The 23691-nt window shown below is 44.2% G+C and overlaps 1 long non-coding RNA gene across 1 annotated transcript; it reads right to left on the reverse strand.

The window, feature by feature from the left end:
• Positions 1-312: 312 nt before the first annotated feature.
• On the reverse strand, positions 313-23406 carry LOC311596914. Its single transcript, XR_014779032.1, has 3 exons — positions 23218-23406; positions 8297-8356; positions 313-445 (listed from the first exon to the last, which is right to left on the reverse strand). It is a non-coding gene; the product is annotated as an uncharacterized lncRNA (long non-coding RNA).
• Between the last annotated feature and the right edge of the window lie 285 nt (positions 23407-23691).

Here is a 23691-nt window from a genome sequence, read left to right on the forward strand (position 1 = left end):
AAAAAGGATCTCATCAGAGAGTAATTAAAAAGAGCCTGGGAGTTCCAGCACACAAGCAAAACAACAGAGAAACCAGACTTTGAACAGACAGAAAGGACTAAAAGCAAGAACAACCAGGAAAAAAATGTCTCCTAGGATAAAGGTCCACAGAGGGCACAATCTTCACTCACGGAGGAGTGTCAGTGCAACCTCTGACCAAACACTGGCTTGAGCAATAAGTTGCCAGGACCCAAGAGTCCCAGGAAGCTAAGATTAAAACTACGGCCACACTCACCTGAGAAGGCTGGAAAGTAATGGCCATGCTCAGAGATCTTCTTGGGAGCAACCAGACAGACAAGCTACAAAGTAAGCCAATGGTCCTCGGTCGATGACAGGCACAGCTTCTGATGGGTAGTTAGCTTATGCAGAGCCTGAACTTGAGGCCACCTCAGGTTCTGGTTCTGGGCTAGGAAATAATAACAAGGCGTGAATTCTAAGAGTGACCGTTCAGAAGTCACATACTGTGAGAGAAGTTGACATTGACAGGTCTCATTCAATAAGTGAAGAGACAGGAAAAAAAAAATGACGAGCTGGGCATGGTGGTGCACACCTTTAATTTTAGTACTCGGGAAGCAGAGGGAGGTGGACCTCCATGAGTTTGAAGCCAGCCTGGTCTACAGAGAGAGTCCAGAACAGCCAAGGGTACACAGAGAAACCCTGTCTCAAAACAAACAAACAAAATCGCAAAGTGGCTCCCGCCAGTCCTGGAGGAGAGAAGGATCGAAGGACTAGAGAGGCTCTGGTGTCCTATCAGAATGTCTGCTGCCAATCGAAACACGGAGGTGAGACGCTCAGCCCCATAGCCTGGTTCCTAATACCATTCTCCAAAAGAGAGAAATAATATGCTTCTTGGCGACATTACTGATTTTAAAACAGGGTGAATCGAAGTATCTTAAAGTACTAAGGTATAAGAAAGGGAAAGACACACAAGGTGTGTGCTCACTTACAAGTGGATAGTAGCCATATAGTACAGACCCAAAGAAGCTAAATAACAAGGAGGGCCCAAGGGAGGATGCTCAATTCTCGCTCAGAAGGGGAAATGGAATTGACAATGGAAGTGGATGATGAGAGGGAACAGGGTAGGAGAGGAAATGTTGAGGGAAACGAGGACGGGGATATAGGGAGAATGGGAGTGGGAAAGCAGATGGTTTGGAGGGAGAAGAGAAACCGAGGGTGATGGCATCTCTGAGACAAGCTGAAGACCTACACCAGGGTAGGCTACAGGCAACATATGGTGGTGACTCCAGCTAAGACTCCTAGAAGTGGGGAGGGGGGGAATGTGGGGTTTCGTGGAGACTGAAGAGGTCACCTCACAGCCAGACAAGACTCCTAGTGCAGGGAGGGAAACACCTCCTCACGAAACCTTCGACCCCAAATTTACCAGTAGTTTCCTCCAGCTCGTTAGAATTCTGCTGTCAGGATGGGAAAACGTTAGGCAAATTCCAACAGAGGAGTATCTTACAAAGCCCACTAGAGGAGTATCTTACAAAGCCCACTAGAGGAGTATCTTACAAAACCCACTAGAGGAGTATCTTACAAAGCCCACTAGAGGAGTATCTTATAAGATATTCCACCTATTCTCTCAAGTCTTGAAACTTCTTTTTAAGCAGGGTTTCCCTGTGTAGCCTTGGCTGTCCTGGACTTGCTTTGGAGACCAGGCTGGCCACGAACTCACAGAGATCCACCTGCCTCTGCCTCCCAAGTGCTGGGATTACAGGTGTGCACCACTGCCCCTGGCTTGACACTTTCAGTATTAAGAAAAATCTGAGAAACTGACACAGCTCATTCCACCCCATACTTTGTGCCACAACACAATGCCTCATAATAGGTTCAAAACCACAGGTCCAATCGTGGACCGAGGCCTCCGCTACTATGAAGAAAAACGAACCTTTTCACTTTGTAAGTGGTTTGTTACAGAATCGAAAACTGACGAGCTTAGACTGATTGGCGTTCAGAGGGATCGAGAAACTTGTGGCAAGATGATCATGAAACCTGAGTAAGAGCAGAGAACTCCACGCAGACGGAACTCCGCTCCCCACTCCCTTGCTGAGCCCATGGCTACTTGTCTGCCAGTGGGTACACTCTGGTACAACCATGTCTCACAGTATGGCTCAGAAGGGAACTGTCAACTGAACAAAATTTCCTCTCAGAGTAGCACGCAATTTAAAGCTGTCAAGCCCTTTGGTCCCATGTATATGATGTACCTGTTCATATACAAGCCACGGACATGCAAGGAAACATACCCCATTAGTCCTCATATGTGGGACTGTAAGTCCTTCTCAGTCTTCCTTCTCAGTGATCTTTTATTATTTCAGTACGTGATTAATAAAAAAAAATTTTTTTGTTAATGCCCCTATCCTCACTTCTGTTTTTACCAGGACAATATTTTTATTAACTCACTTCCTAAAGCGGCTTGCGAAACACATGTGGCCTATAGTGATATTCCTAGAAGGGTGGAAATAGCCCATTCTCTTCTTTGCTTTGGTAGAAAATATTATTCTCTTTTGTGCCAAGAATTGTTATTAGGCCACTGTTCTAGAAAGCCTCAAATGGTTTAAAAGGTAATGACGAACTTTCAGGAGACATGTAGAGAGTGACATGCTAGCAGTACTATTAAGGACATTTACTATTTATTGTACACTCATTGTATGACAAACAATGCGCTAAATGCTTAGGTGGCTTGTTTAAATCTACTCTACAGTGTGGAGTTGTTGTTGTTGTTATTGTTGTTTTACAGTTATCTGAATTAGGAAATTGAGCTTTAATAAGTAACTTATCTGTAGCTTCCTGATTTTTAAAGGAGAAATTGAATTCACACAAGCTTACTACATAATAGCAAATCTGGGAGCACACGTGGCTGCACATCCTCAGCATGGGGGTGGGGGAGGGTGCAGAACTAAGAGAAACAGCAAGAGAGCCAAAGGACAGGGAACCGCGTCCACTACAAGCAAGGGGCCTGAAAGAGCAGTGGGAGGTAAGGCTTTAAGGAGCTGTCCATCAACAATGCCTTCTGACCCGGAGGGCGAGCTGTTCTCTTTTTAAATCGGTCACTCTGGCTGCGTCTCTTGCCTCAGGCTACTCCTTCCTCTGGGCAGGTGCGGGGACAGTGGGAGCTAAGACAGGTGCAAGGAAAGGACCATAAAGGGCCTTATGGTTACACTAAGAACTCTGGCACTTACGCTAAATAAGATTAAGTCCTTAGAGTGTGCTGAAAAAGAGAAGTAGCCCGATCCAACGGAAGCATTAACCTTTGGCTGCAGGTTGATAATGGGGCAGAGGAGAGTGAGGGCAGATGCAGGGAGACCTGTTAGGAAACCATTGTGAAAAATCCAGACAGGAAGGGGCAGTGGCTTAGGCCAGATGGCCGCGGGACAGTAAGAAGTAAGCCCTAGGAAGCCTCAGGAAAAAAAGATGACGTGATTTGGTCCCAAAGAGGAGTCGGGGATGATGGCAGTGTTGGCTTTAAGGCCAAGTTGTCAAAGGCTTGACTAAAAGGCAATTGGATTTAGAGTTTTAAAATGCTGTATGATCTTGATGAGGGTGCAAGGAAGACTGAACTAAAATAACCAGAGCAACAAGAGGAAAACAATTAACTAAAAGTAATGAGTATAAATGATGCTTGTGTGTATACGGAAAGGAAACTGGATGTGATGTGTGTGTGTACACAGAAAGGAAACAGGATGGTCGCTGGGGGATTTGGGGGTCGAGGAAAGGTTATATGAACGTGTGTGTGTGTGTGTGTGTGTGTGTGTGTGTGTGTGTGTGTGTATTGGGAGGTATAAAGATGGAAAGGAATCAAGTGTACCTACATGCTAAACACAAAAAAACCAAACTAATAGAAAAGGAGAGTCTGAAAGCACTTGGCACAAGAAGAAGTGGTTGAGGGAGCATCCTGAAGAGTTGTGAGTAGACAGGATTTCAGCCTGAGCCTGTGTAGAAGGGTAAGATCAGAACAAAGGTGGAAGGCGTTGGAGAGGATCAAAGCGGAGAGAGGGCAGGTACCTGAGGACTAGGCTCAGCCTCCCCCAGCTAAAGCAAGTATTAGAAGACAAGTGGGGGACTTTTCAGAGTAAGAGTGGTTACAAAGCTTAATATTCTTGAGGAAAAACCATGCAGGGCTAAGGACTACAATAAAAACCCAGAAAATGCTACAGATTATAAATAATCCACATGGCTGGGTAATTTATTTGGATAGCTGACAACAGCTTATATTATTTCAGCCCAATGACACGATGGGCCCCAGGTTTATTTTTTAATAACTAATAATAAAACATCATCTAGTGGAACAAATAAGTAGTTCCCAATATGTAAGAAGGAGCAGGGCTGGCACTCACCCTCTCAAGTTTTACACTGCATAACCATATCAAAGACAAATACTACAATTGGTTTGGGTCAACTTTGGGCTTATTTCACCAAAGACCTTCAAATCCTTTGCTGCTGTGCACACTGTTTTGAGAAATATATCTATTTCAGTTTTCAGTCCTGTCCATTTCAATATCCAGTTTCTCTGGTAGTAACAGATATCACATGATTATGAAAATTTTTCACCTCAGCTTATTTTACATTTGGTAAAGGCCAATATATTTGGTCTTTGCTTGAAACATCAATTTCAAAATTAAATCAGTTCACCCTCGAAATTTCTCCAGCTTACCTCTAAGGTTTCTTCAAGTCTTTCTATTTAAGAAAGAGATAATTAAATGTAGCAGAAAACTGCCTTATCATTGCAGTAGTTGTATAATTTATTTTTCTCCACTAGTCAATGTGCTTAGCAATTTGCACATTAAGACTATTAAGATGGTATTAATATCATAAATATGCAGCAATGAAACCACTCTCAGAGTTCAAAATAATAACAGTAACCTTTCCCTCATATAAAACCTTTTATCGAAATCTCAATGCATTTTCCCAACAAACATAAACACCCCGCCCTTTGCTTTTGCAAAGAATCAGTTAAAATGCTGCCTTGATTGATTGATTCACTAGTTCAAAATGCAAGGAAGGGCTGGTGGGAGATAAAGCAAGTACGTGATATGGTCATGACGTTAATTCTTAATGTTCTGTACAACAGGGTCTCTAGTAAAGAAGAAACCCCAAAAGAATATGTCCGTCTTTGTTTTACACTGTAGTCACTGTTAACAATCTGCTTCAGCCCGCCTACCTATGACGTCATCGCTTACCTGCCATGGGGGCTTGGCCCTGACCAGGGCCATATAAAAGGACAAACCTCCATGTGTCCTTTTCCTCTCTCTCTCTCTCTCTCTCTCTCTCTCTCTCTCTCTCTCTCCTCTACCTGCTCTACGCTCTTTCTCTCTCTCTCTCTTCTTCTCTTTCTCTGGGGGTACCCCTCCCCCTTTCCTTCTCCCCCCATGCTTATTTAATAAACCACTCTATAGTGTAATATCTGAGCTTTGTATCTTTCTATTTATCCTAACAGTCACTGCAGAAGAGAGTGTGGGATGTTGTGGCTTTGGCATCCCCCCCCCACACACACACACGTGTGACACTGACCAGTACCGTTCACAGAGACCCAAATACACACTGATGTAATCCTAGCTATAAATGAGTCAGGGCCCTTGAGGCAAGAGGCCATGACTAACTCTCCCTCAGGAGCTCAGGGCAGCTTGGGAACAGGCGGGATGAAGACTAATCTAGAACAAAGGCCGGGTGAGCCATGAGCGCAGCACCAGGGAAGAAGTGGTGCACTGAGTTCCCAGGGCTTCAAGGAGTCGCCCTGGTGATCCCGGGGTTGTTCTGGGGTGGGAGTCGGGGCTATGGGGCGTTAGGATTTCTTGAAAGGAAAGCTAAGCTTTTGTCTGGGGCAGCACACACAAACTCCCTGTGGGACGGAAGGTGGCTTCCGTTTTCTGAGCCTTGTTTCCTCATTTTCAAAAATAAGGAAATTGTGTTAGCACACCAGGAAAATATCTTCCTCCTCTGACACACACGGAACAATGACAGCCATTATTTCATTAATCCATGTGCTCTGAGGAGGCCTGAAAGTGTCTTTAAAAAGGCATGGTAGGAATTCGTTCTCTCTGGCAAGCCCTCCGTGTTTTTCAGGCCCCCCCCCTTTATCCTCTACTTGGAACAAGCCAGCATGTGGTGGGAAGAAAAGCCAACCCTCCATCTTTATAATTCTCAATTGTATCATTGCAGGCGAATGATCATACCTGGTTTTGTTTTTGTTTCTCTGCAAACACCAGTGATGGGGCATTTTATCAGCATGTGACCACTTGGGATTGGGACAGAACAACAGGATGCTCTCTGATAACCTCTAGCACCCTGGCCGGATGTAAAGGGTCTCTTGCCATAAGGGACAATGCCACCCAGTCCTTCCCTGATCTGAAACACTGTCTCTTAAGGCATCTTTGTTTCCTAGATTCACACCCCAGGAAGTCATTTATTTAAAAAGTCACAAAAATCCATAAATATGTCAGCCTCATTTTTCACCTACAGGAGAGATGACAAAGAAAGATAATCTTTCTCATTTTAGATCAACTGATCTAAAGGAGGTTTTATATATAAACAACTACAGGTTTGCAAGTTATTCTTTAAACAGGAATTTGAGCTATTCATATTATGGAGTGAAGAGATTGTTAGAAGTACTTTTAAAAACATTGTAATTGTCAAAGCTCTGAGACTATCTAGGATGCTGATTTACTGGCCCCCGAATCTCAAGGATGCCCAATGCTGGCCGTTTGGAACACTGAGAATCTTGTTTGGCTTTTCTTTTCACTGAATGTTACAATTCTAAATTGTATCACTGCTGGTGAATGAGTATACCTTGTTATTCATTTTTTTTAAAATAAATGTGAAATTTTGAGAATTAAAAAGAAAATAATTATAAGAACAATTTGTGCCAGGGAGGCGGGAAAGGACACTTGAGAGACACCAATAGGTGCTTGGGCCCAAGAACTATCATCATACCTTCCCCGCTCCAGGTCTCTAGTTTGCTTTCATCAAGATGGGAGGCCAGGGATTAGCTCAGACTTTTTCATTTAATTGATGTCACTGGAAACCGATTTCTTGTGTGTACAGTACTGGGAGTCTGTGAACTACAGATGAAGAAAACAAACTCTCATCTCCTTGGTAGAGAAAGGGAACTGAGCTGAATGGAGTCAAAGCTAAAGGAGCTGGAATTCGATCAGTGTTTGCGTAGTCACCACGCTCCTTCGGTCTCCCCTGGAAGCATTTCTGCAGAATAAACCTTTCCTTAGAGCCGCGCGGCTCCTGCTTAGCTCCGCAGCGACTTCTGAAGTTCTTTGAAGAAGCCAAACAGAACACTCCACCCAGATGGACGAGGCAGTGAGAACACTACGCTTCAAGAGAAACAGAGCTCCGAACCAGGGAGTGTTTAGAGTGGGACAACAGAGCCACATAGGGAACGGAAGTTGCTTCTTTCTATTTCCGGAGAAAAGGGGAAACTGCTTAGTGAAATACTAAACCAGTTCAGAGCAGAACCAGGTCTTGTGCCAGGGTTACTGGTAAGCTGTTGTCTCCGGGGTGTTTTCGCATGGGCACTTCTTGCTTGGTTTGCATGTTGATTGGTACCTAAACTGACATTTGGAAACCCAGCCAGATGAAGGGCTCTACTGGCTTTACAAAGGAATCCACTTCCCTAAGCTATTGAAAATGTGATTTATGGCTAGGCAGCGGTGGCTCTGGAGTGGACTGGAGTGGCTGAGCACTCAGGAGGCAGAGACAGGTGGATCTCATTGAGTTTGAGGCCAGCCTGGTCCTCACAGTGAGTTCCAGAACAGCGAGCACTATACAGAGAAACCCTTTCTCAAAACACACACATACATAAGAATCTATTTTTTCATAGGACTCTCTAGAAGTACAGTTATAAAAAGTGCATACTCTAGAGACTCAAACATAAAAAATAATGTAAAATATGCAATATAGTGGTAAAAGAAATTGCACATTTATATAGGAAAAGATATTATTTTTTAAAAACACACTATGGATTAAGTTTAACCTAAAGTCATACTATTTGTGATTGTGCTCTTCCCACAGCTGTTGACATGTAACCCATCTTGCCTTTTATAAGTCAAGTCAACAACTAGTCCATGACATTTATAGGCCCCAATTGCACAGGCTTTGTGAGAAGTGTGCAGATAAGGTACACACGGTGCACACACAGCCCTATGACAGGTGTTTCAGCATCACCCAGTATAACCCGGCCTTCCCTAAGTCACAGAGGGCCTACCTTCATCTTCCAAGCCTTGTGATCTGTAACAGAGATCCCCACACTCACCTCCGTCAGTCACCAGTGAAATAACCAACCGTCCAGCTCAGCTCAGGACAGAGGAAACTCCTGCAATGAAAAAATTTCAGTGTTAAACTCAAGGTCTCCAACAAGCCTGGGAAGGTTGGTCACCATAGAGATCTGAGGGAGAAAGGAAGTCAGTAAATTGTGTCAATGCAATAAGCCAACTGTCCTGGGCATTCTCTGTCCTCACCCTGATCCTTTTGCATCCTGTCTTCCTCCACTAGACCAGTTCCCTGGCACAGTTGACTAAAAACAAGACTTGGTTCCACACAGATCCAGGTCTTGGTTCCAGCTTTGCAGGGCTACCTGTTTTGTTTTGAACAAGTGACTATGCTTCTCCATTCTGCAACCAGACCACTGGAACCTATCAGGTCTTGAAGACTGAGACACTGTATGTGACATATGTATCAGCTGGCCTCACACTTATGTCACCGTGTGTGTGTGTGTGTGTGTGTGTGTGTGTGTGTGTGTGTGTGTGCTGAGTCCGCTTATCACCAGGATGGTGCTGGTGTTCTAATTTTGTGGATCTGATACCCAGCTGCCCCGTGGCCCAGGGATTAAACCATGCTCCAACCACGGAGCTGTATGCAATCCAGTCCTGTGTATTTTTGTCAGTATTAAGCTAAGAGATAGGTGTAACCAAAGCAAAGTCCTTGCAATCTTTTTCTTTCAACATTTTGAAGCCAAGACTCTGGCCTGCTGCTTATATACTCAGTACACACATGGGTTGGGGGACCCTTATAAACACTTACATACAAACAGAGAAAACACACACACACACACACACATACACGCACACTGGTTGTTATACTCTTGAGTAAAGAGGAACCAATAAGCATATTTCCCCTTTGTTTCTTGACTATTTGGAAAGAGGAGAAAAATTATGTGGCCCTGAAGTGGGGATCAATTGTGGTCTGGGAGTGGAAACATAGAGGAAGAGAAATTGAAGAAAGAATGTTATTTTGCCTGGGAGTTCCTGCCAAAAAACAAATAAAGGTCCCACAGCTCCAACAATGGGACCCCTTGGTAGTTTCCCTGGGGAGTCCCACCTCAGACAACCTTTACCCCTCTGAATGAAAGGGAAGTTCCAAACAGAAGGCAGGAGGGGGATGAAAGGCCCAAAGCCACAGGCCTGGACAAGCTTCTGAGTAGGCCTGCCTGACAGCCACAGAGGCCAGCTGAGCCAGTGCGGGGACCCGCTGCGTGATGGGGACTGCCACCTAAGATGACTGCTGGCAGCCTCCTTTGCCTCTCAGCTTCCTGTGTTTAAAAATGAAGGAATCCAAGGCTTTCTGTGACCACCCTGTCTGGGATTCTTTCCTCAAGAGGTGTTTCTTGAATTTGTGAAGACTGCCAGGAAATAGCGTGAGTCACGGCTTTTGAGCAGACAGTAGTCAGCTTTAGAAATTCCCAGAGATATGACTTGTTTGTAGGAAAGGAAGCAGCTATTCTGAGCTGCCCGAGGAAGAGGAAAGCGCTGCTCTTTTTTTTTTTTTTTTTTTAAGGTGAAAGGTCATATAGGCAGCTGTGGGGCAGTGAGGGCCCAGTGTAGACACTGAGGTTTAGCAGTTCATTTGTCTCCACTTCACAGGGTATTTCTGGGTTTGGCATTTTCAAATGCAAGTCCCGTGACCCTGAAACTTCGCTCTCAGTCTTTGGTCCAAAGGTGGGTTTTAATGGACAGGCTGAGTGGGAACCAGTGAAGTGGGGGTTGAGAGCCGGGAGGTGACCATAGAAAACCAGCACCTTTGACAATTCTCTAACTTCCAATTTCGGAGCAAGGCACTGATTTTGACTCCTGTATCCCATGCTGCCACCTCCAATGTCTTGTCTTCATAGTTTTAGTAACTAGTGTGTCAGCTACCATTACCTTAAAGGATGCTTCAAAGCCACCAGCCTCGGAAGAGAATGTGCCCAAAGGGATTTCCACTCCTATAGCTGTTCTTGCACTGGCACACTATCTGGGCCCTCAGGGGCCAGAACGCATAAGATAATGGCACCTCAGACTGCCTTCCAAGGAGACAACAATTCACAAAGCACTCATTCATTCACCCATCGCTGGCCTCCGTGCTAGTCACAGGCACAACACCTGAAGAAATCAACATTGTTCCCTATTCATGAAGGAAACTGTTGTCAAAGGATGCCCAATCAATATGACAAAGATGGGGATCCGGTTAAAATGAAGATTTGACTTAATGAGTAAATATGCAAGCATAGGAATCAAAGCAAAAAGAAGTCTGTATGCACCATTATCACTTTAGATTCCCTGTCTGAAGCAGTATTAAGAAAGAAAAGGGATACATTTTCTGCACTAAAGTACTCAAGTACTTGAAAATCACACAAGTGTACCTCTGAGAAAACAAAGCTTGGACTAAAAACATTCTTATTAATAAAGCAATAAAGTAGCTTGAAATAAAAAAATATATATAAACAATAGATTTGTATATTATGGCAATGCCCAGGTAGATAATAAAATAACAAAGAAAAGCCAATTTAGTAGTTAGTAAGAAGCATAAAATACATACAAATCCAATGAGAAATGTTATTAAAAAATTAAAAACATTTGTTGAGAGATGCAATTTGAATAATTAGGGTAGTTATATTTTAATTAAATGGAAGAATTTAATATAAAGGGGGAAGATTTTTCAGATCATTAAAATAATTCCCCAAATCCAAGAGGTCTTTTCTTGGACATTACTGGAATCAGCATCAAGTAAGCTCAGAGCCTGATGCTTCTAACGAAAGCTCAGACTGTAAGCAGGAAGAACCAGCCCAAAGAAGGCTTTTAGGAACTATTCTTATCAAATAGCAGAACATATTCTAAGAGCTGGAAGTGTGTATTTAAATGTAAAACATAAATAAGAGGAAAATAACAAGTGCCTTGGAACATGTGCTCTTAAAAAGCATGTGTGGCACCTTCTATAGACGGTTTTGTACCTGGCGAAGCCCTCTACCCGTCTTACAGTGTGCGCTGGAGAATCGTGCTACGAAAGAAGCAGTGTGATCTCAGTTCTCTGACAAAATGATGGAAGCACAGTGGTGTCCAGAGAGTAGCAAAACTAAAGAAGTGCAAAGCTGGAGCTAGATTATTTTCTGACTTCCCAAGCCAGACCTTTCTATTTTATTGTTCCCACAAAACAACAGTGAATGGATTTTTTTTTTTTAATGCTGAAGTTCTGGGAGGGATTTAGACTTCCCTCTTATACCAAATAGCCCCACTTACTTAATAAACAAGCAAAAAAAAAAATACCCTGTAATTGTTTAAAGCCTCAACACTGAAAATCAAATTGCAGAAACTGGGAGAGACAGAGGCGTGATGCGGCTACAGGACATGGAGCTGTGCGTGGACCACCAGCCCGCCTATCATCAAGGAGCTGTGTCATCCCTGCTCCCTTCTCCTCCTCCAGCCATGCGTCTACACCCAGGTGCACATCCTGCTACCATTAAGGCATAGCAGTCCTAAAGTGAGCTTGAAGCTTCCCAGTAACGCCTCTTAAGAATATGTAGTCCAGAATGGCCAAGATCAAAAATTCAAGCGACACCACATGATGGAGAGGATGTGAAAAAAGAGGAACACGCCTTCATTGCTGGTGGGAATGCAAACTAGTGCAGCCACTTTGGAAATCTGTCTGGTGCTATCTCAGAAAATTGGGAATAGGGCTTCCTCAAGACCCAGCTATTCCACTCCTTGGAATATGCCCAGAAGATGCTCCAGCATACAACAGGGACATATGCTCAACCATGTTCATAGCAACCTTATTCATAATAGCCAGAACATGGAAACAGCCTAAGTGTCCCTCAGTAGAAGAATGGATAAAGAAACTGTGGTACATTTACACTATGGAATACTACTCAGCTATTAAAAACAAGGAATTTCCGAAATTTGTGGACAAATGGATTGAACTAGAAATGATCATACTGAGTGAGTTAACCCAGAAGCAGAGAGACTCAAATAGTATATACTCACTTATAACTGGACACTAGCCCAAAGGGCATGTCTCATGAAAATCTTCACTTACCAGGAAAGTGGGATAGAAGTGAGAACATCCTAAGGTGAGAGAAATATAGGAGCTAGGGAAATAGATGGATCCAGAGGGTCCTAGAAACCTACAAGAAGAACACTATGATGGGCAGATCTGGGCCCAGGGGTCCTGCTCAATCTATGGCACAAACCAAGGACAATACATGCAGTCATCATCAAACCCCTACCCAGATCTAGCCAAGGGACAGGACATTCTCTACAGTTAAGTGGAGACTGGGGACTGACTTTCACACGAACTCTGATGCCCCATATTTGGCCATGTCCCCTTGATGGGGAGGCCCGATGGCACTCACAGGAAGGATAGCAGACTACCAAGAAGAAACTTGATACCCTAGCATCATATTCAGGGGGAGGAGGTCCCCGTCGGTCACAGTCATAGGGAAGGGGAATGGGGTGAAAGCGGGAGGGAGAGAGGAATGGGAGGATGCATAGGATGGGATAGCAATTGAGATGTAATATGAATGATTTTATTTTTCAATAAAAAATAATATCATAAAAATAAAAATAAAATATAAAACTGAGAGATGGAAAAAAAAAGAATATGTAGTCCATCGGTTTCTGGAGAAGGAGAGGATAACCAGAGAGTAAGTGGGTAAGGGTGCGTATGTATAAGAACAAACTAAAAAGGTGGGGGCTAGACAGCCAGCAAAACGTCCCTGCTATTCCACGGGACAAATACTGTGGAAACTAGCAGTGAACGTCAGTGGTTATCTTAAACAAACGTGTTGGGCTGGGTGCCAATAAGACTTGATTTCCATGAACAGGCAGCAGGCAAGACCGACTGTGATGGCCCCTGTGTTGGAAAATCCTTTTCCCACGAAGTGATCCTAAGTCCTCTCGATGAGAAATCAGAGGTTGCTCAACCCAGCCACCAGCTGTGAAGGCAGTGGCAGGTGTTATCCTCCGTGGGCGGCAGATCTGAAATGCGTAGGTGCTCTTGAGAGGCCAGGGTTTGGAAGTATGCAGTCATCCGACTACTGCACGATCCTGGGACTCCTCCCTGCCACCTGGGCGTTTGCTAATCTGGAATCTCTGCAGGCAGAGGAGAGAAGCTCCAGATGGGTTGAACCTTGTGGAATAAGCATTTGCTGTTTTGGTTTTTGTTTGTTTGTTTGTTTTTGTTTTTATTTTTTATTTTTTATTTTTTTGAGACAGGGTTTCTCTGTGTAGCTTTGGCTGTCCTGGACTCCCTTTGTACACCAGGCTGGCCTTGAACTCAGAGATCCGCCTGCCTCTGCCTTCTGAGTGCTGGGATTAAAGGCATGCCCTGCCACTCCTGGCTGCATTTACTGTTTTGAACCAGAGTGGGATTCTGTGGGAACGTTTTTTTTGTTGTTGTTGTTTTTTGTTTTGTTTTGTTTTTACAAGGCCGGAAGTTGTGGATTTTTCCATTCACCTTACAACACCCTCTCCTTCCCACCACACTTCCTCCTAGCCCAGGGAGCAGCAGAGTTCTAGAGGGAAGCATATTATAGTGATGTGGGTGCCTGTGTGCCTATGTGCGTGCGTGCGTGCGTGCGTGCGTGCGTGCGTGTGTAGGCTAGTAGCTGTTTATGGAAACCAAGAAATACCCAAAGTCAGAAATGATCTCGGGCAATTCCTTTGACTTTGAGCTCAAGCATGCCTTTGTATTGAATGCAAGTATCTTCCCTCCCCTCCCCATGTCAGAATTTGACACAAAGAAAAAAAAGCCTACATGAAGTTCATTGGGTACTTCGGGACACGGGTCTTCAAATGACATGGTTGTATTGTCACGGTGCCGCATGACTTCAGCCGGCTTCACTTCCCTGATCCTCCCTTTGGGCAGAGAACTTTGCCACCTTTACATTTAACACGTCTCTGTTGATGGACCAGCACTATTAAACGAGTGTTTTGACAAGAGACGGGATATATGACATGCAAGGGTGAAAGGATAGCAACTAAGGGGCGGGGGGTGGGGGCAAATGAGCTTTTAAAGGAGCCCAACACCACCCAGCTAGTTTCTACACAGCCGCCTGCGAAAAATCTTGACGTATTGGTACATTGCTCTGAGTTATCTCTTCATATGCTGGCAGACAGTGGCCTAATATTACTTGATCTTGTAGAGTGTTATCTAGGGCTATGAACTTATTTTATTTTAAGCTCAATGACATTTCATCAACAGTTAAAATAGCATGTGTAGCTAAAACACACTTTAGGGCATCACATTAGCCCCTAGGACTTTCTTCCTTTATTTTTTATTTGAAGAATGAGTTGTCTGGTTCTCTCTGTTTTGGATACTTTGGGTTTTTTTTTTTTTCCTGAAATTTGGCCTGCCGTATGCTGTATTTTTTTTTTATTATTATTCCATGGTTACAGACAGTATTTATTTGCTGCAAGATCTATCAGTTATTGGTACTGATTGAAACTAATTCATTTTATTTTCCCAAATTAACTACAGATAAAAAAAAGAAGAAAGCACTATACTTTGTGACTGTCAACAAGCATTTACTAATAAAACAATAAAAACACATGACTTAAAAAAAGACAAGCACTAGGCTTCTTGTGTGCCTATAGATGGCAACGCTCAGCTATGCTCTAATGCTGACAAGGACTCATCTGTGGGCTAATTGTCTTCATTACCAAGGAGCAGCATTAACCTTTGTGCGGACTGTAATCAGGCTCTCTTAAAAATAAACAACCTTTTTTGGATGAATGACTGGCAGAAAAGAGGGATAAATATTACAGTGTGAGGAATTTTCATGAAATAAACATACCTATGTGTCTCCTATTCAGATAGGGAAACAGAACTCTCCAGCGCCATAGAGCGTACCTCCTCAAACTCCCCACTCTAGGCCCATGACCCTCCAAAGCAAAGGCCAGTCAGTGCTCACGTCTCACACTGCAGATTATGTTGGCCTCCTTGATGACCATTGCCATATGGCATTACAGAATTACTCAGTATTGGTACAGATCGGGCTCTTCCTGAAGCTTACTTGGGCTACCATAGACACAATCTGATCCCTGAAGAAGCTTATCTTTCTGCAGTGACTTGAGGAAAGCCCTGGAAGAAGAGAGTGAGAAGCAGCAAACCTACTGTATTTGTCATCCAAACTGAGATGCCTTGACGGCAAGGGTGTGCTGGGATGCAAAGCATAAGCAGTGGTTGTTCCCAGCAAACTAGGACGTATGGTCAGCAGGTGCAAAGTGGTAGAAGGGGCTAGGCACGCCCTGGCTAGTGGAAGTCCACCTCTGAGACTCTGAAACAGAACCTCCTCCTGCTGCTTGGGGTGTCTGAGAAGCTGGGGTTGCATTGCCCACGTACCGTGGTCACTGAGAGCTCTCAGGGCAGCCGGTGACTCTTTACTGAGCTCCTGCTGTGTTCAGGGCTCCTGCATTGGAACTATGGTATCTCCGGCATAGTCCTTGCCCACAAGGCACCTACAGCCTGATTGCTGCTATGAGACAAGTTTGCAGATAGGTTAAGTATAGTGTAGTAGATGCCAAGAGGAATAGGCAAGAGTTCCCAATGAATACCAAGTACACTCTTAAAATGTTACATGAGGCCAAGTAATGAAAGACTGTGTCCACTATGAGACCATTAAAAAAAAAACACACACAAACAAACAAAAAACAAAAAACAAATACATCTCAGGGAACATGACAAGTGAGGTGGTCTAAATTCTGCTCTTCTGGTTCTGAACCCCAACAGCACATTATAGTCACCAGGAAAGCTTTTCTAGCTCCTGATACTGAGCACTCCAAGATCAATTAAGGCAGACTCTGGACATAGGACTCAAACGTGAGTGTTTTAAAATTCTCCCAGGTGAAACAGAAGATGGAGAACCCTCTAATCCAGAAAGAGGAGTAGGTGTGGGCAGGAGGGAAAGCTGGGGAGTGGAGGTTATGGAAGGAACAGCAGCGAATAAATAGATTCTGTCTTTGCTTAGGCTCACGGAGAAGAAACATCCATTGGGCATTAAATATGGAGGGAAAACAGCAGGGCAAAAATAATTTAACCCCCTTCAGGAAAAAAATTAATTAATTATGAAACCATTTGCTATGGCCAATAACGGGGATGGATGGGGAAAGATGCTCTGAACATCAAGGGAGCTCGGAGTGGCAATAAATCCATCATAAATTGCACATGCCATCTGATAATGTCTGGTCCTCACATTAGCATCCCATTAAGCTGCTATTAGTGATAACAAGAAACAAGGAAACTGGCTTCCAGGGTTAGCGCTAGCTACCGGGAGAGAGTTAACAAGCTACAATCCTTCAGCCGCACCTTTAAGGACCTGAGGACCATTTGTAAAGGATGCTTAGAGGCCTGAAACCTTGACCTATCTCCCTCATGCTGTGGGAGTTTGAGGAGGGGGGGCCTGGAATTAATCACAGCAGGGCCACGATTTGCAGATCAATACCAGCCAATTAGAAGACTCCCTGCTGGAGCATTCCCTTGGAATTCGAGATGACCTTTGCCCTTGACTTTTTGTGGGGGCAGATGTTTCGCAGTTACTGATAAGGACTGCCTTGAGGGGCTGTGTAGCTCACTTCACATCTCACCAACGTGGGCCAGGACATCTTGAGGTTGAGGGTTTTTTGTTTTTTTTTTTTTTAAATCTCTTAAATTTGAACCACCTGCTGGTGGAAGCTAAAGAAGACGGGACTGGAAATTATATGAGTAATTAATTCTCAGCCACTAGTTCTGTGAACTTGGGCCTGACCTTCAAGTAGCCACAGACTAACTGCACTGACAAAAAGTTAAGGACTAAGTCCTTGCAGCGAAGCCACTGTGGTGTGACTGCTTCCCTGCCGAATGGAGAGCCACCTGATGAAGACAGCCCATGATCTTTCCTGCTCTAGGATCAAACTAGATCTGGAAAGTGGGTTTGGGACCCATTCTTCCTTGGTCTCCTCTGTGGACTGGTTACAGGATCCCTTTTCCTATCAAAATCTGCAGACCCTCACATCTCTCCAGTACCAAGACATGGCATTTGCCTGTGAGCATCCTTCACTACCCTCTGAGCCTTCCCTAGACCTTCAATACCTAATACAAGGTAAATGCTCTTGTGTAAGTACTTGTTATATTATCTTGCTTAGAAGGAAATGACAAGCGCAGAGGACAGATGTGGTTTTTGCAAATATTTACCAGGGAGCAGTTGGCTGATTTTTTGAGCCGCTGAACCCGTGAAGATGGAGGGACAGCAGTGCTCTGTAAATCACCCTCTGACATCTTCACCACAGAAACAGCACGCCGGACCCAGGAGTTTAGAAGGGAGGGGGTCTTCAATTAGATAATTCTGGAAAGGATCGCAAAGCCATCGTTTAGCTTTTCTGTGATCTCCTTGCGTGGCCTTCGGTTTAAGGAGAACATATTCTCTCTCTCAGTGTGGCTGGAGTCCCTCAGGTGCTTGGCCCCTTTTATTTGTGCCATCCTCTCTTAGGATCCCAGCTGCAGTTTCTTAAGATACCAACTTCTCACGCTCTTCTCAAGCCTGCCCTTTCTAAGTATTCCTCTGAACCCTTCACACGGAGAACCATGGTTTTTAAAGTAAAAATAATAAGACAAAGTTTTAAGCTGCCTTAAGTATGCCGGGGAAATCATCTAGTGATTACCTGATAGAAATCACTATTTCTCTTAAAAGCAAAAAGCAAAAAAAAAAAAACTGTTGGTAGCAGGACAGGAGGTTTTGCTTGGAAGTGTCCGAAGGGAAGCTAATGATATACAGGCATTAGCTGGGGAGTCTTTAAATATTAAAAGCCACCATTTGTCTTGCAGTTGTGGGGGAGGGGCGCTCCTCCTCTGAGGGCTTCTCTCCCACTCTGAACTCCCTGAACATTCATTCAGTGGCCACCTCCCCTGAGAAGACTGGTCCCAAATTCTCTGCTTTCATAGACTAGGACACTGCTCATCATGCTTTCGGCCCAGATGTCTCAGCTTTTGCCATTGTTGACGGCCTGCCCAAAATGCTACACCGACTATTGTTACCATGAAAAAAATCAGAAGAGTCCTGATTGGGAACAGAGATAATGAAGGCCTTAGAGCATCCAAGGCAATGGACCAAGAGGTGGGAAAATGCTAAAACAATTGTATCTAGTAAAGACTGTCAGCTTTCTTCTTTTCTTCCATCTGTCTGTCTGTCTGTCTGTCTGTCTGTCTGTCTGTCTCTATCTATCTATCTATCTATCTATCTATCTATCTATCTATCTATCTATAGATGTGACACATTTTAAAATAAGATATTGAAAGAAACATAGGAGGCTCCAAGGACCAAGCAGCTGCCATTGATATGAGGTGGGAGACCAGGGTTCTTGAGTGAGAAAGAAGCTTTTTGGCTCAAGTGGCTGACAAATGCCACCAAAGCCACCCCAGGCCCAAAGAACCACAGTGAAAGTGGGATTATTACAGCATTCTGTGGGTGGGTGGGGTGAGGGGTTTCTTCTGGGATGCAAGGAAAGTACTCACAGGTTGAAAGCACAGGAGCCGCCCACAGGCAGTACTGTTGAGCTTTCTGGCTGGTCTCGCTGGTCCTGAACCAAAGCTTGCCATAGCATCCACAATGCTTACTCCTTTGTTCCTCTTCCCAAAGACAAGAGGTCTGCCATCCAATCGCTCAGTCTTGACAATGAGATGAAAAAGTGGGAATCATTTGTATTTGGTCCACCGTCTTCTCTGGACAAGAGAGCAGGACCTGCATACCTCAGGAAGAAGTGCTCATCCTCAGTCTTCTCCCCATACATGGACTTGCCTCTGCTACCATGATGTCATGTGAAGTCACCACCCTGGCACCCAAATACTGGAACAACTCTGGGACAACAGCAATTTTTAGAACCAACTCCTTTCTCTGTGGTGCTGCAAGTAGACGAAAGTTTTCTGCTGTCTTTGGAACTGGTCTGCAAACAGCTAAAAAGAAATGCCACCCAGGGGTTTGTCATCATCCTCAAAGTCAAAGAATGCCATGGGTTGACCATGGCTGCGGGAAGTGCCTACCAGGAATAGAGGGACCACCAAAGATAAAGGATGGAGTTATATTACACAAAATAGTTTAAAAGAAAGGAAGCAAGTGGAGCTCCTGTATAGTAGGAAAGGTCCCAAGAAAGGGCAGCCATTGACGGTCGCTGTCTAGGGGTTAATGGGCTTTACAGACTTGAGGCGTGGAGGGTGAGCTACTCTGTCCCGTTGGCCTAGCATGAGTGTTCCTGTACCTCTCCATCTCATGGCTGGTCTGGAGTTTAGGCCACACCTTCAAGGGCCACACTTATGTCTGATCACGTACAGCTTCTATGAGTCATACTCATTAGGTTGCTATGAAGTAGGAGGGGGAAAAAAAAAAAAGACAAGAAACCAGAATGCTACCCAGTGCCCCTAACCATTTTGGCATTTCTAACCGCCTGTCAGTAGTTCTTCCAGGACAGAACTGCTGACAGAATCAGAATCAAGGCCACTTCTGGCCCTGGGCCAAGACAGCCCTGCTTGTCATGAACAAGGAACACAGCCACTCATGTTCAAGGTCCCTGTTGTAAACTACCAGGCCAGCTCCTGTTCTCAGTTGGGAGGTGATGCTGTGAAGCACTGACTGCAGGTAGCTTGCGCTTTAGCCTCTAAGCCGTAGCCCTTCATTTGAGCCAGAACAGCAGCTTTGGTTTTATGTCCAGCAGTACATACTCTCTGTAAGGAAGCTTGTATGGTGATTTTTTAAAAGTAATTTATTCAGATTATATCTAAATTGTCATCCCCTCACTTGTATCTTCCCGTTCCCCTCCCCCCCCCTCACACACTCACATCCTATTCCCTCTCCCCTAGGTCTGTGACAGAATGGGACCTCCCCCCCACCCACACACCGTATGTTCACAGCCTATCAGGTCTCATCCTGGTGGCCTGCTTACTCTTCCTCTGAGTGCGACCAGGCCTCCCCACCAAGGGGAAGTGGTCAAATAAGGGGCATCAGAGTTCATGTCAGGGTCAGTCCCCACTCTCCACACAACTGTGGAGAATGAGCTGTCCATTGACTAGATCTGAATAGGGGGTCTAGGTTTACTGCAGGCATTGTCCTTGGTTGGTACAGTAGTTTGAGCAGAACCCTGCCCCCCCCCCATCTAGATCTGTCAGCCTTGATGGTCTTTTTGTAGGTTTCTAGGACCCTCTGGATCTTTTTATTTCCCCATTCTCCCTTATCTCTCTCACCTGGAGTCCCAATAGGAAGTCCCAATATCTATCCCAATCTCCTGCTAAGTGAAGACTTTCAGGGGGCATCTCTGTTGGGCTAGTGTACAATTATAAGTAAGTATAAACCATGTGTATCTTTCTGGGTCTGGGTTACCTCACTCAGGATGATCGTTTCTAGTTCCATCCATCTGCCTGCAAATTTCAGGATTTCCTTGTTTTTAATAGTTGAGTAATATTCCATAGTGTAAATGGAACAAGTGCAACAAAAACAAGGGACACACACTAGAAATTTCATTTTAATGTAAAGTGTGAAGAGGCTGCTATTAACAAGTTTCTCATCTCCCAATTTAAAACAGTGTATTACTTTTTTTTAAATGGTGGCTTCTCAAGCAAATAAAACCATACCACTACCAAATAAATAGGCACAGGGGGTACACCTCTCACTGGCTGAGCACTCAATCCACTTCTTTTGATGATCTATATAGATTATGATATGGGATAAATAGATAGATAGATGATAGATAGATAGATAAATAGATAGATAGATAGATAGATAGATAGATAGATAGATTTAAACAGGTACCTACACGTTCGGAAGTTCTTTACAAATATCTAGACTTCCTGTGGTAAGAACCCCTCAACAGAAAATAACAGTGTGTCTAAGGGACCAACTTCTACACCTCAAGAGAGTTGAAAGAGAGAGCTCTTCCTCCATGACAACAAATCTGTGCCTAAATTACCTCAGCAAAAGACAAATGGGCCTCATAGTTAGCGGAACCAAAGCTGAGGAAAAGCTGGCATAGCTTCAGGAGGAAACACATCTCTAGATATAGCGGGACCTCAGAAACGGCCCTCTCAACTGTAGTGTCCACAGCAGAGGTCGGCAGCAGTGGGGGTGGTGCCAACGATGATTTCAGCTTGCCTTTTTGCCTAAGGAAAGTTGCATTAAGTTACATATATATAAGGTTTCTTGATTCAAAATGATCAGTTATACACATTGCTCTGTATAGACACACCCAGAGGTGGGAGGGAGATCGGTGTCATGTTTCTGAATGCATATTGCTCTCTTCGTTCACCTCTGTGAGGGAGGAAAGATGTTTTTCTCCACTTATTTGTAGGGGTTGGTTATGGCCCATATATAACAATGTGTTTTCTATAGCGAAAACATGGTGAATGTATTTAGCACCCATATGTACCTGTAGCCCCAGCGCTGTAGGAGAAGAGAGAAAGGAGGATTGCTGGGTTTTCTGGCCACCAGCCTTGATCTGTGAAAGACCTTCCTTCAAGGGAGTAGATAAAGACAGAGGTAAAGGCATCCGGGGTCTTCCTTTCAATTCTGCACGTGCACATAAGCACACAAACTTACACCCAGACATCTTTGTATAGCACACACACACACCAAAGATAAAAAGTAAAATTTTTAATTTAAAAAAATAAGTGATTAATTTTTTTAAACAACTCAAGAACCTGAGAAGACTTGAAGACCTGAGGGGATCTGTGCTTAATGCGGGGAGCTGTGGGGAGCCATGATAGGAGACCGGAGTCTGACAGAGGTAGTAAAATTTGCAGAAGGCCAAGGGGGAAAAATGAGCCTGGAGCATAACGCTTTCCTCTTCCACAGATCGAAATTGGGGTTGAAGATGCGGATGGCTCTGTGAGGTTTATAGATAATGAAGATTAATTCAAAGTATTAGGTACAGTGTTCAGCACATAGTCAAACAGGCCAGAGACACCATCTATTATATGGTTTTTAGTGCCTTCTTCTCAGTAGCAAAGTGTGGTTGTATGCCTTTCATGTTCTCTGGGTTAGGACTGGGTAAAGCGTTCATTCAGTGAAGTCCTCACCAAGCAAACATGAGGATCTGAGTTCCAGCCACAGCACCCATGTGGCACGTGATACACAGAGGAACTAGAGACAGAAGTATTCCTGATACTCACTGACCAGAAACTTGGCCTCCCTGGTGAGCCCAAGACCCACGGACAGACTCCGCTCCAAAAACAGCTAGGTGGGCAGCTTCTGAAGAAAGACAAGTGAATTTGACCTCTGGCACACACAAAACCACATGTACCTGAACATACACACGAACACACACATGACAGAGAGCGAGGTGGGGGGGAAGGTGGGGGGGAGTGGGCAATCTATCTCTTGGTTGCATTCAAGGACTGGGGAAAAAAGAAAGTTGCCATCAATGTAGTAAGAGAGAGTGGCAACCAGATGGAGCCCTGGGGACCCACATTTTACTAGATAAAAATCCCAATTCTTTCTTCCCTTAACAAGGTTACACAGCAGAATCAAATCATTCTTTGAACAACTTCGTTAGGACCCATGAGATACACCACTGCTCTACACTAGCCAAAAAGTCTACAAGCCACCATCTTGTGAAAATTTAAATTTTCACCTATGATCCAGGCATCAAGTTTCCTCTAGCTACACGTTCCCACTCACCGAAAACAACTTTAGTTTGGCATTGCTCATACAAAAAGAGTTGCGGGTTTGTCTGTTTGTTTTTTTATAAGAAAAACATTTCAAGCTGATATATCATTTTCAATATGCCCTATGTGCAAAATTCCTATTTTTTCAGAGGTTATTTGGATTATTTTAATTTATGCTTTTTGTAGGCTCAATTTTCTTAACCAATATACTTTGTTAACAACTTAGTGACCGAGCATACGCCACTTATAACCCGACTAACCAAAACAATAGGAAATGAGGATTAATGGACACAATAACAAAACCTTAAGGATGTCAGTTCTGAGGAACGATTCTCCGGTCGTGAGCCGCAGGATTTCTTCTGCTGGAACCTGGGGTAACCAGAACCCAGAACCTCAGCAGGAGCCGGAGCCCCGAAGCCTTCCCTCAAATGGTTCTCTCTAGGAGCATCTTGAAGTGCAGCGATGAACAGCCAAATCTATCCCAAGTCTCCAAAAAGCCCCGCCTCCAGTTCTGGGCTTATTTATATGTCTCCTCCCAGAATCTGGTCACGGGATCTTTTCAGCTGGCACCAATTAAGCTCCTGCATGAGGTGGTTGCTCTTCTAGTGAATTAACCTCACCTGTTCCAATCCTGCACTTGGGATCCTAAAAAACAGGTTTATCTCTCCTTCAGCTTTTTAAGCTAAGATTATTCTTTGCATCTTCAAATTTCATTCTCTTGCTTTGAGGGTGTGCATTTCCCCCCCCCCCCCTCCTACCTTTATCTCTGTTCAAAAT

This window comes from Acomys minous, assembly GCF_964271855.1.
Source record: "Acomys minous genome assembly, chromosome: 4".
Lineage (NCBI taxonomy): Eukaryota > Metazoa > Chordata > Mammalia > Rodentia > Muridae > Acomys > Acomys minous.